The following is a 9994-nucleotide window of genomic DNA, read 5'->3' as shown; positions in this document are numbered from 1 at the left end:
GAGAGAGAGAGAGAGAGAGAGAGAGAGAGAGAGAGAGAGAGAGGAAAAGGAGAAGAAAAAGGTTTTTCCTTTTCTTTTTTACAGTTTCCTTCGTCTTGCGTGTAGCTCTTTTTTCCGTTGCGTAATGGTCTTTCTGCTTTTAACGGAGTGTTATGGGGAATCAAAGAATATGTATTTTTACGCGAAAGGATCTGATTTTTGATTCACTGGTGGATGTTTTTGGTCAAAATATAGATTTTGTTTTTGCATTAATGTTTTGGTTGAAGAACAGGCAGTGGGTCTCGTGACGTAATTTTGGGTAAAGTTTGGCCTTCTGTTTGGTTGACTTTCCTGTAGGAACTCGGACATTAGTCTTTGCCTAATGGTTGTCAACCATTCCGGTTGGTTGATTCTCTTAAGGTTTCAGTTTGACTTTTTCTGAGTGTCCGGAGGTAAAATTTCATTGGTCTAGTGAGAAGTGACGTCAGCAACTGTTGTTTGAAGTGTATAATGTTATTGTATAGTGATTTGGAGTTGGAGTTCCGAAACCCAGGAGGGAGCCTGTTGCTAATTATGTCTGTTGTATCTGCTTGCTTCTTTTGTTGTGGAGAAATTGAGTTTTTCTTCTTTTTAGTATGTTATTAAAGGCTATCTAGCTGTGGTTTTTATTTTTTAATGATCATGCTTTATTCAATCGAAATTGTGTTTAAGTGTTTCCATGGCATTGATAGAGATGGAAGATTTGGTATGTCGGGTTTATGCCTGCGGGGCATTGATCTAGGTGTTTGCTTACGGGAATTTTCCTGGTCGTGGAGGTCCCAGATTTGTTGCCTGTGTACTGTCAGTCTGTCCTTCAAGATTAAACTAGTTTGACCTATGTAGTCTCCATTACACCAACCACATTTGAGGATGGACGTTAAACGATGGTGGTGATGATGATGATGATGATGTGTGTGTGTGTATGTGTGTGTGTGTGTGTGTGTGTATGTGTGTGTGTGTGTGTGTGTGTGTATGAAATTGGTACTTGAAAAGTAAGTTACAAACACCAGGTGACATCCGCTAAAAAAAAAATTACTCAATACTGTTGTTGAGTCGGAATAGTTTACTCAGCAGAAAAAAAGGAATGACTGTGACCTCGAAGTTTGGCTGAAACTGATGCTCAAACCAATTATGATAAGCCATCCATTACCTGCTGCTAATACTTGTAGGTCAAGTTTCAAAACCCATACAAAACCCTAATTTAAATGACGTGACGTATTCAGTTGATGAACGCATGATACATCATGATAATTCATTTGATATCCCATTTGATATCCTATAAAGAAGACAACAAAACCAGAAAATAATGATACTGATCGTTGTCTAAAGAGTTAAATGTTTTATCTACAGTAACACTAAAGGCTAAACATTGACCGATTATTTTTGTTGGTCAATTATTTGAAGCCAAATCTTCTTGATTACAAATGTCGATTATAATAAGGCGGCGAGCTGGCTGAATCGTTAGCACGCCGGGCGAAATGCTTAGCGATATTTCATCTGCCGGAATTTCGTTCTGAGTTCAAATTCCGCCGAGGTCGATTAAATAAGTATCAGTTACGCAGGGGGGTCGATGTAATCGACTTAATTCCTTTGTCCGTCCTTGTTTGTCCCCTCTATGTTTAGCCCCCTGTGGACAATAAAGAAATAAATATGTCGATTATAGTATGTTGAATTAAATACACAGGTTTTAGTTGCTTTTAGGATATTTCGATATTTATGAAAGCTATAATGCTCGGCTGTGTGTGTGTGTGTGTGTGTGTGTGTGTGTGTGTGTGTATATATACAGAGCAGTGCGTTAAAACGTTAAATGCAGATACAAACGTAGAAGTAGAAAGGAAGCTTTGAATGCGTTGTTAAATCAGGATTTTCCGTTTCTCATTGTGGTCATTTACCGATCAATGTGAAGAAATCATTGTGAGTAAAAGGAGTGAAATGTTTCCATGGATCCGGGTAGGGCTGAGGTTAAAAGGCAACAATGACACCAGCTGCTTATATCACTTCCTTGTGACACACTCAAAATATGATCCAACAAGAGACACATTGACCTGATCACCTGACAACCCACAAACAATAATAAGCACATCACTTTCGAATCACACCTTACTGTTTTAAGTCATAAATAAATAATAGGTACACACACTGGATCCTGTAGCGGGTAAGAAATAAAAGATGACATGGTCATGAACATAATGTTTCGATCATAGCTATCTTGATCAAGTTAGATGTGGCGCCAAGCAACTTTAGTAGCAGGTGGACCAAGCCAGAGGTGAGTAAATCACCTGTCGTCGAAATCCTGATTTTATGTTTGTCTACTACTCTCATGACGTATCTATTTGATGAATCGTTTACTCTATTACAAATTATCAAATATTGTCCATGCTCTTAACAAAAGAACTTGAAGTTATATAAACCAGCTTTCTCTGTTTGTGTAATCAACCTTTCAGCATAGAGTAGCGCAAACATTGTGAATATTTAGAAGTTTCAATGATACAATTTATGACAATCCAACGAGTTCGTAGTTTTATTATCTGGGTACAATTTCCAATTTTTTAATTTATTTATCTCGTGGCGCCGATCAAGTTTGAAGGTTTAAAGGAAGGTTGATATTCTGCTGTTTTGGGGAAAATCATTTATAAGGTGGAGTGCTTGTAGACTTTTCCCTTTTTTTTTAGTTTCGTAACATAAACAAGCAGAACACATTACATTGTGAATAACCTCGACTGAAACTCAGCCCTCAACCAGAGCTTTAAAAAAAATAAAGCTGGTCGCAGATGCCTTTGGGACCGAGTATGGGTGGGAGGGGACAAAGATTAAATGTATTTCCTTAGATTGAGAAAATACTACGGAAATATAGACACAAGAACACACAAGGAATTCGAATCCGGTTTAATATTTAGCAATATTTAGTAACATATTTAGTAACAAAGGCGCAGGCGTGGCTGTGTGGTTAGAAGCTTGTTTCCCAACTACATGGTTCCGGGTTTAGTCCCACTTCGTGGCACCTTGGGAAAATGTCTTCTACTATAGCTACGGGCCAACCAAATCCCTGTGAGTGGATTTGGTAGACGGAAGCTGAAAGAAGCCCGTTGTATATATATATATATATATATATATATGTGCATGATTTTATGTTTGTCCTCCCCCATCACTTGGCAACCGATGTTGGTGTGTTTATGTCCCCGAAACTAAGCTGTTTGGCAAAAGAGACCGATAGAATAAGTACTAGGCTTGCAAATAATAAGTCCTGGGGTTGATTTGTTCGCCTAAAGGCGGTGCCCCAACATGGCCGCAGTCAAATGACTGAAACGTGTAAAAGAGTAAAAGAACTAAAAAATATGGAGGTGGGGAAGCTGGCAGAATCGTTAGTGCCTCGGACAAAATGCTTAGCGATATTACGGTTGCCTTTACGTTCCGAGTTCAAATTACTCCGAAGTCGACTTTGCATTTCATCAATAAAATAAATACCAGTCGAGCATTGGAATCGGCGAAATCGATTTCTACCCCTTCTAAATTGCTGGCCTTGTGCCAAAGTTTGAAACCAAAGTTTGACAACTTGTGTTGTGAAGTGGTAGACTTGAAGAGTGTCAGGTAAAGTGCTTTGTGGAATTTGGTGGCGTCCTTTACCTCTTTTGTGCAAAGAGAATCTCACTGTAGTCAACATCGTCGTTCATCCTTTCGAGGTCGATAAAATAAAGTACATGTCAATTGTGTGTGGGGGGAGGTATTCTTAAAATGCGTCTAAGACATGAATGGAATTATATTTGAACAGACTTCTTAGATACACGTACAAGACTTGAAAAATAAATGGATGGGATGGTCACGGCTAGAATGCTTTGCTTAGAAGCGGACTCGATTAAGGCTGGAGTTTAACAACACCAAGAAGAACAAAACCGTGAGATATTTTATGATTATTCTAAGCGGTTAAATGAAGCTGTATAAATTTGCGTTTTGAAATTAAATAAAAAAAAGTGGGGGGGGGGGAGTGTAGGAAGAGCTACCGTTTTTTTCTCCAAGGAAAAGATCAAAGAACCATATTGATATGAAGCAAGTTAAAGGTATTGGATACAAACAGTGACGTCATTCAACAGGTGTTAATATTAATTTCATTCTTTGTGTTTTACGTCAGAATAATCTACCGTGAATGTTTCACGCAAATACCGTGTTTTGACCACAAAACACCTGTAAACACGGCCGATCGCATGTTACGTTGTAATTTTCAAACAAAAGGAAATGTATTTACAACACATACAATCAATTTGACTATGGGAAAAAAAATTAGAATGTTCCATTCTATTCTCTCATTAAAGACAAAACATGTCAACAAAGGCCCGAAGCGTTTCGCTTTCAAATGCATGATTTTGTTTGCTTTGAATTCTTGAATATGAATAATGTATTTTAGAACAACCATTTAAATGTGATAAGTTATGCGAAAAGATATTAAAACGAATTAATTTATGAAAGAAAAGGTCGGAAAACGTAGCTTGTTTACATTGTTTCATTGAAATAAACTGTTGCACCTATCGCTTTTATTGTAAACAAACCACCTGTAGCAATACGTTTGGGTCATTTAAAAAGCAAAGAATTACCAATGGAATATTTTGTTTTAAGCATAAATATCGTGGTTGATCACTCCATTTCTCTTTCCGTATAGCATTTCTGTCGACAGGACAACTCAACTATAAAAAATTTTTTTTCCACACTGACGAACCTGGATTTTCGTTATGCATTTAAGTGGTAAAAAATTAAACACTGGTAAAATATTGGTAAAAAATTGAATATTGGTGTGGCTTTTATTTTTGGTCTTAATAATCCTGGAGGTACCCATCTCCTGTCCAGGATATAAGTGCCGTTGGCTCTAAAGAAGCTCAATCAATTTGGACAGGTTTTCTTTTTTTCTAATTCTACTCTGCGCCTACATACTCTCCCACTAAAGTGGAGGGGCAATTTTCACAATGGACTCATCCTACACGCGATTACAGGTGTTTGGTATAACCCCACAAATCAACAATACTCAGGCACTGAAAGGCAGCGAGCTGGCAGCTGCCTGTTGAATCTCTCTCCAATCAGCAATGTCCCAACCCCCGGTCGCACTGTCAATCCAGAGATTTCTGAAAATTATTCATGGACCCCGACCTGTAAGTTCTTCGGCACAGAAAGCTCGTTTGATTCCCGTTGACAATTAAAGTCTCCCTTAGAATGTCGTTGCTTTTGCCCGCCACTAAACCTCTATAGAATACCATTTTATTATAATATTAATAATCTTTTCTACTATAGGCACAAGGCCTGAAACTTTGGGGGAGGGGTTAAGTCCATTACATCGACCCCACTGCTCGGCTGTACTTCTTTTATCAACCCCAAAAAGATGAAAGGTAAAGACGACCTCGGCGGAATTTGAACTCAGAACGTAAAGACGGATGAAATGGCGCTAAGCATTTCGTCCGGCGAGCTAACGGTTCTGACAGCTCTTCGCCGCCTTACTTTCTACAATAGGCAGAAATCCTGAAATTTTGGTGAATTTGATTGCACTCCCCTTTCCCCTCGCACTTTCCTTTTCGAGTGGAACTTGAAAAAGTTGGTGAAGACTTGACCAAAGAGAAAAGTGTATCGTTTTGTTATTGTCAAGGAGGGGGGGGGGGTCGCTGCTGCTGCCGTTGCTGCTGCCGTTGCTGCTGCCGTTGCTGCTGCCGTTGCTGCTGCCGTTGCTGCTGTTGCTTTCTGTTTTTAAATCTGCTGCTTATTTTACTGTTGAAGCTGTAGTTGCTGCTGCTGTAGCTGTTTGTTTAGTTTCGTGCTGTTGGTGTTGCAGTTGTTGGAAGCAGTGGAACCTACATGTTTTCGCTTTCTCTTGTAGTCAGAAGGCTTGCAATTGGTTCTTATCACCACATATATGACACCTGTGTCTTCTGTCCTTATATGGAGTTCGGCAAGTATCGCAAAGGCTACACTTCACTGATAAAATCTTAGGAAGCTCAACTATATCTAGAATTGTCACATTGATGTCCAAAGTTTATCTTAATTCATGTTAATTAGCTGTGGAGGAAATAATAATTAGCCGGCTCTGGTTCGAAGATAACTTTCTCCCTTTCTCTCACTAACCTCAACTGTATGGAAAAACTAAAAGTGTCACAGGCCTTACATTTCAACTGTAACTATCCTATATTTTAAGACGTATTTCTAAAACTACAGTATCCAGTATGTCCCTTCCTTCTCTGAGTCAGTAAGGTTATAACAACACAAAACTTTGACTTCAAAGGAAGGAATTCAAGGAAATTCCTCCTGAAATATGATATAGATGTATATATATAAAGATCTTTTATTATTCCTCGCCAGTAATACTCTCCCCAATGGTGTGGTAAAAATTGGTTGAATATTTTGCATCATGGTTTATTACATGTTTAATGGTTTCATTTTTGTACACATATGTTGCCTTCCATTGGTTTCTTGTACACATATGTTGCCTTCCAAATGGCCAACTTTCATTGGCATCACTGTCTACGATAAATGATTTTTGTTCATTATTAAAGATTATAACATATTTTAATTGCTTCTTTTTGTTCTGCTTCTGTTGACAGATTTATTCCACGATAACAATTACGTTTATTATCCTCTCCGTAATATCTTTCATCGTAGTTACTCATCCTTGCTGCCGAGTAAAAGGCGATCGTGATTTTTTTGGAATATTACACTTAAACAAAACGAGTGAGCGGGAATTTACCTCTATGCCTCATCCTGCATTTATCTTAATTGATTTAATTTGTCTCATATTCTTCACATGTGATTTGATAATCAAATACTTCAGTTACCCAAACAGGAGGCGTTTCCTTTTTAATGCATTAAATCTTGTGGACATTGCCTCGCTCGTACCTGATTATGTCGCTATTTTTATCAGCACTACGCTGGAGGCAACAAAGGCCAATGAAGTAATGCACTACGTGAATGTTTTAGCATTATTTCGTTCGCTCAGGATTTTCCGATTGGTGCGTTACGTCCCAGGATTGTGGATTTTGCTCTACACATTCAAAGCCAGTATCTGGGATTTGTTGTTGATGAACGGCTTCATGATGGTCGGTATGATTGTATTTGCAACTTTAATTTATCATGCAGAAGATGATAATTTCACCAATATTCCTATTGGTCTGTGGTGGGCACTGGTCACTATGACTACAGTTGGTTATGGAGATATGTTCCCATCAAATTTCTTTGGCTATATAATTGGTTCCGTTTGTGCCATCACCGGTGTGTTAATGGTTGCTTTCACTGTTCCCATTATTGTCAATAATTTCCTCATGTATTACACGTATTACACACACATTCAATCCAAACAAGAATTAGAGAGACGTATGGCAAGAATTCATAAAAGAGATGACAACATTGAGAAAAACGAAAATGTCGACGTTGAGAAAAACGAAGATGTCGACGTTGAGAAAAACGAAGATGTCGACGTTGAGAGAAACGAAGATGACAACGTTGAGAAAATAGAGAAGGATGATAAATGAAAAAATGGATGGGAAAACGAAAGAAGCAAGATGAGAGAGTAGTCACCGATTCTTCGAGAGATACAAGTACAGTTACAGTGAGTACAGCTGCAGAACGTTTAAATCAATACGCGCGAAGTTAACTTTCTAATCCTCCATTTTCTTCTTATGAAGGTTTGTCAAACATCGATAGTCGCAAGCGATTGCATTTGGGTATGGCTGGAAGTTTAACGTTTGGCATTACTAACAAACAAAAGAAAAATGGATAGCATCAGTTCAGAGATCCAAAACTTCAGCACTCTGCAAAAAGTATTCAGATATTTTAGACGTTGCCGTCCATTTTAAGGGTGAGAATTCATATTTCGCCTCGGAACAAGATATAAATACTATGAAAGCATTGGCATTATAAGACATTATTATTACCATTACTATAATTACTGGGGTGGGTCAAACTAGTGCAAACCGTACAATGCCGGACGAATCACTTTCCATAATTAACTTCCTGCACTGAAATCCCGATAAGATCGTATTTAATTTGATCTCTCTAGGGTCGATGATTTTATTAGCTGCAATTAACTGGAGTCGATTCTTATAAACTACATCATATTAGATCACACAAAAGTAGGCATGAGATATGATGGCGGTAGTGATGATGATGATGTTGATGACATTGATAATAATAACACTTTGATTTAGTCACCAAGTCTAATATGCCAAAGAAAAGGGGTTAGTCGAATATAGACACTGTAATACTTGACCTGTAGTTTATTGGAGAAATTAAAAGCAAAGTTGACCTGGGTAGGGTTTGAATTCACTACTTAAATGGGCCTGAAAAAATGATTTAAAATACTTTTTATCCACTACCATAATCTTCTGTAAGAGGCATTCATTCAATAAGATAAAACAAAAAACTACATATTCTGTACATGACACATGATCTAACGTCATACCATCGGTCATAGTCTAATAATATAACATACGACATAAATTGGCACTCCGCTGGTTACGACGACGAATGTTCCAGTTGATCCGATCAATAGAACAGTTTACTCGTGAGATTAACGTGCAAGTGGCTGAGCACTCCACAGACATGCGTACCCTTAACGTAGTTCTCAGGCAGATTCAGCGTGGTATAGAATGGGACAAGGCCGGCCCATTTGAAAAATACAACTCATTTTTGCCCGTTGAGTGAACTGGAGCAACGAGAAATAAATTGTCTTGCTCGAGGACACAACGCGCCGTCGGGAATCGAAGTCGCGACCTTATGAGACCGTGAGCCGGACACCCTAACCACTAAACCACGTTATAACATCCAACCTAGCCTAACATAATAGCATCCGACATTATAATTTGAACAAAATATGTTAACCCCACTTCTTTGTTTATAACATAACACAGCACACACACACACTAACAGAACACGTGCCCTACACAATCACAGTCCGATATAAAAACACACCACACATAGATAACACTAACAAGAAGGGATTCCAGTAAGGAGGAAACCACGGAACAGAATTGGGGGTAGAAACCACGTGCAGTAGCCGGGATTTCTATGTCTCATAAAAAGCTTTAAAAGGTGCCCCGTTTCAGGTCTTCACCACCTCTCTTTAATATATTGTATTACCAGACTAGGCCCATTTCACCTTGTCAATTTCTCTGCTCCTTACCCTCCTCATCTCATACGTACAAACTAGGGAGCCGCACTTCTTTCTCAGCCCTCACCGTGGTGTTTAAGTTGTACTGAAAGAAGGTGATGAGCTAAAATGGGAAATCCTTCCAGTCGCATCCACAGCACGATTTCCTTCGCCACAGCCGCTAAACAAAGGAAAACTAGGCTGATTTGCATGAAATACGCATTCCTTGCCATCTAAAGAGATAAAAGAATCCAACTTTCCAACTTCTCTCCCGGGTTGGGGGAGAACATGGCAACATGGTCAATTTTTAAGCACCCACCTCCTTGTTCCTTCGATTAGATATGTTTTCTGTGTGATCAATACGCTTTATTTGATTCCTAGCTGAAGTCTGTCGTTTGGTGTCTTTTGGACGGCGACTTTATCAAAGCCGTCTTCTAATGTGAATATTTTGTCTGTTCAAATGTTATCAAATTCTTAATCATCCTTTTGGAATTCGGTGTAGTTGAAGAATTCGTCTGAGACTAATTGCTCCGGTTCTTATGCTTGTTGTTATTATTATTATTATTGTTATTGTTATTATAGTTTTTGTTGTTGCTGGTTTATTTCTTTCTGTTACTGTTTTCTTTTTAATTCTATCATTCCTTAGTTTTTCTGCTGCTGCTGTTGTTGTTACTTTAGTTGCTGTTGTTGTTATGGCATTTGTTGCTGTTATTGTTGTTGTTGTTGTTCCCTTTGTTTTGTTGGCTGTTTTATATATTGTCTTTTTTTTTTGTTTTTGGTCATCTGTTTCGTTTTCTGCTTGTTTTTGTACCGTTTAAGTTTAACAATCAGTTTACATGATTTCCTCTTTGTGATTGTTCCGTT

The 9994-nt window shown here is 38.3% G+C and overlaps 1 protein-coding gene across 4 annotated transcripts in view; it reads left to right on the top strand.

The window, feature by feature from the left end:
• The window catches only part of LOC106868608 (potassium voltage-gated channel protein Shaw), a 78922-nt gene that overhangs the window by 56982 nt on the left and 11946 nt on the right, over positions 1–9994 (top strand). The window contains exon 4 of one of the 4 annotated variants that reach the window (XR_001409315.2): positions 6591–7591. The exons of the other annotated variants lie outside the window; for them this stretch is intronic. The gene's annotated coding sequence lies outside the window, so the exon portion shown is untranslated. The remainder of the gene's footprint in view (positions 1–6590; positions 7592–9994) is intronic. 4 annotated transcript variants of the gene reach the window in all.

The sequence above is a fragment of the Octopus bimaculoides genome, chromosome 14 (genome assembly GCF_001194135.2).
Source record: "Octopus bimaculoides isolate UCB-OBI-ISO-001 chromosome 14, ASM119413v2, whole genome shotgun sequence".
Lineage (NCBI taxonomy): Eukaryota > Metazoa > Mollusca > Cephalopoda > Octopoda > Octopodidae > Octopus > Octopus bimaculoides.
This window is presented reverse-complemented; position numbering and strand designations above follow the sequence as displayed.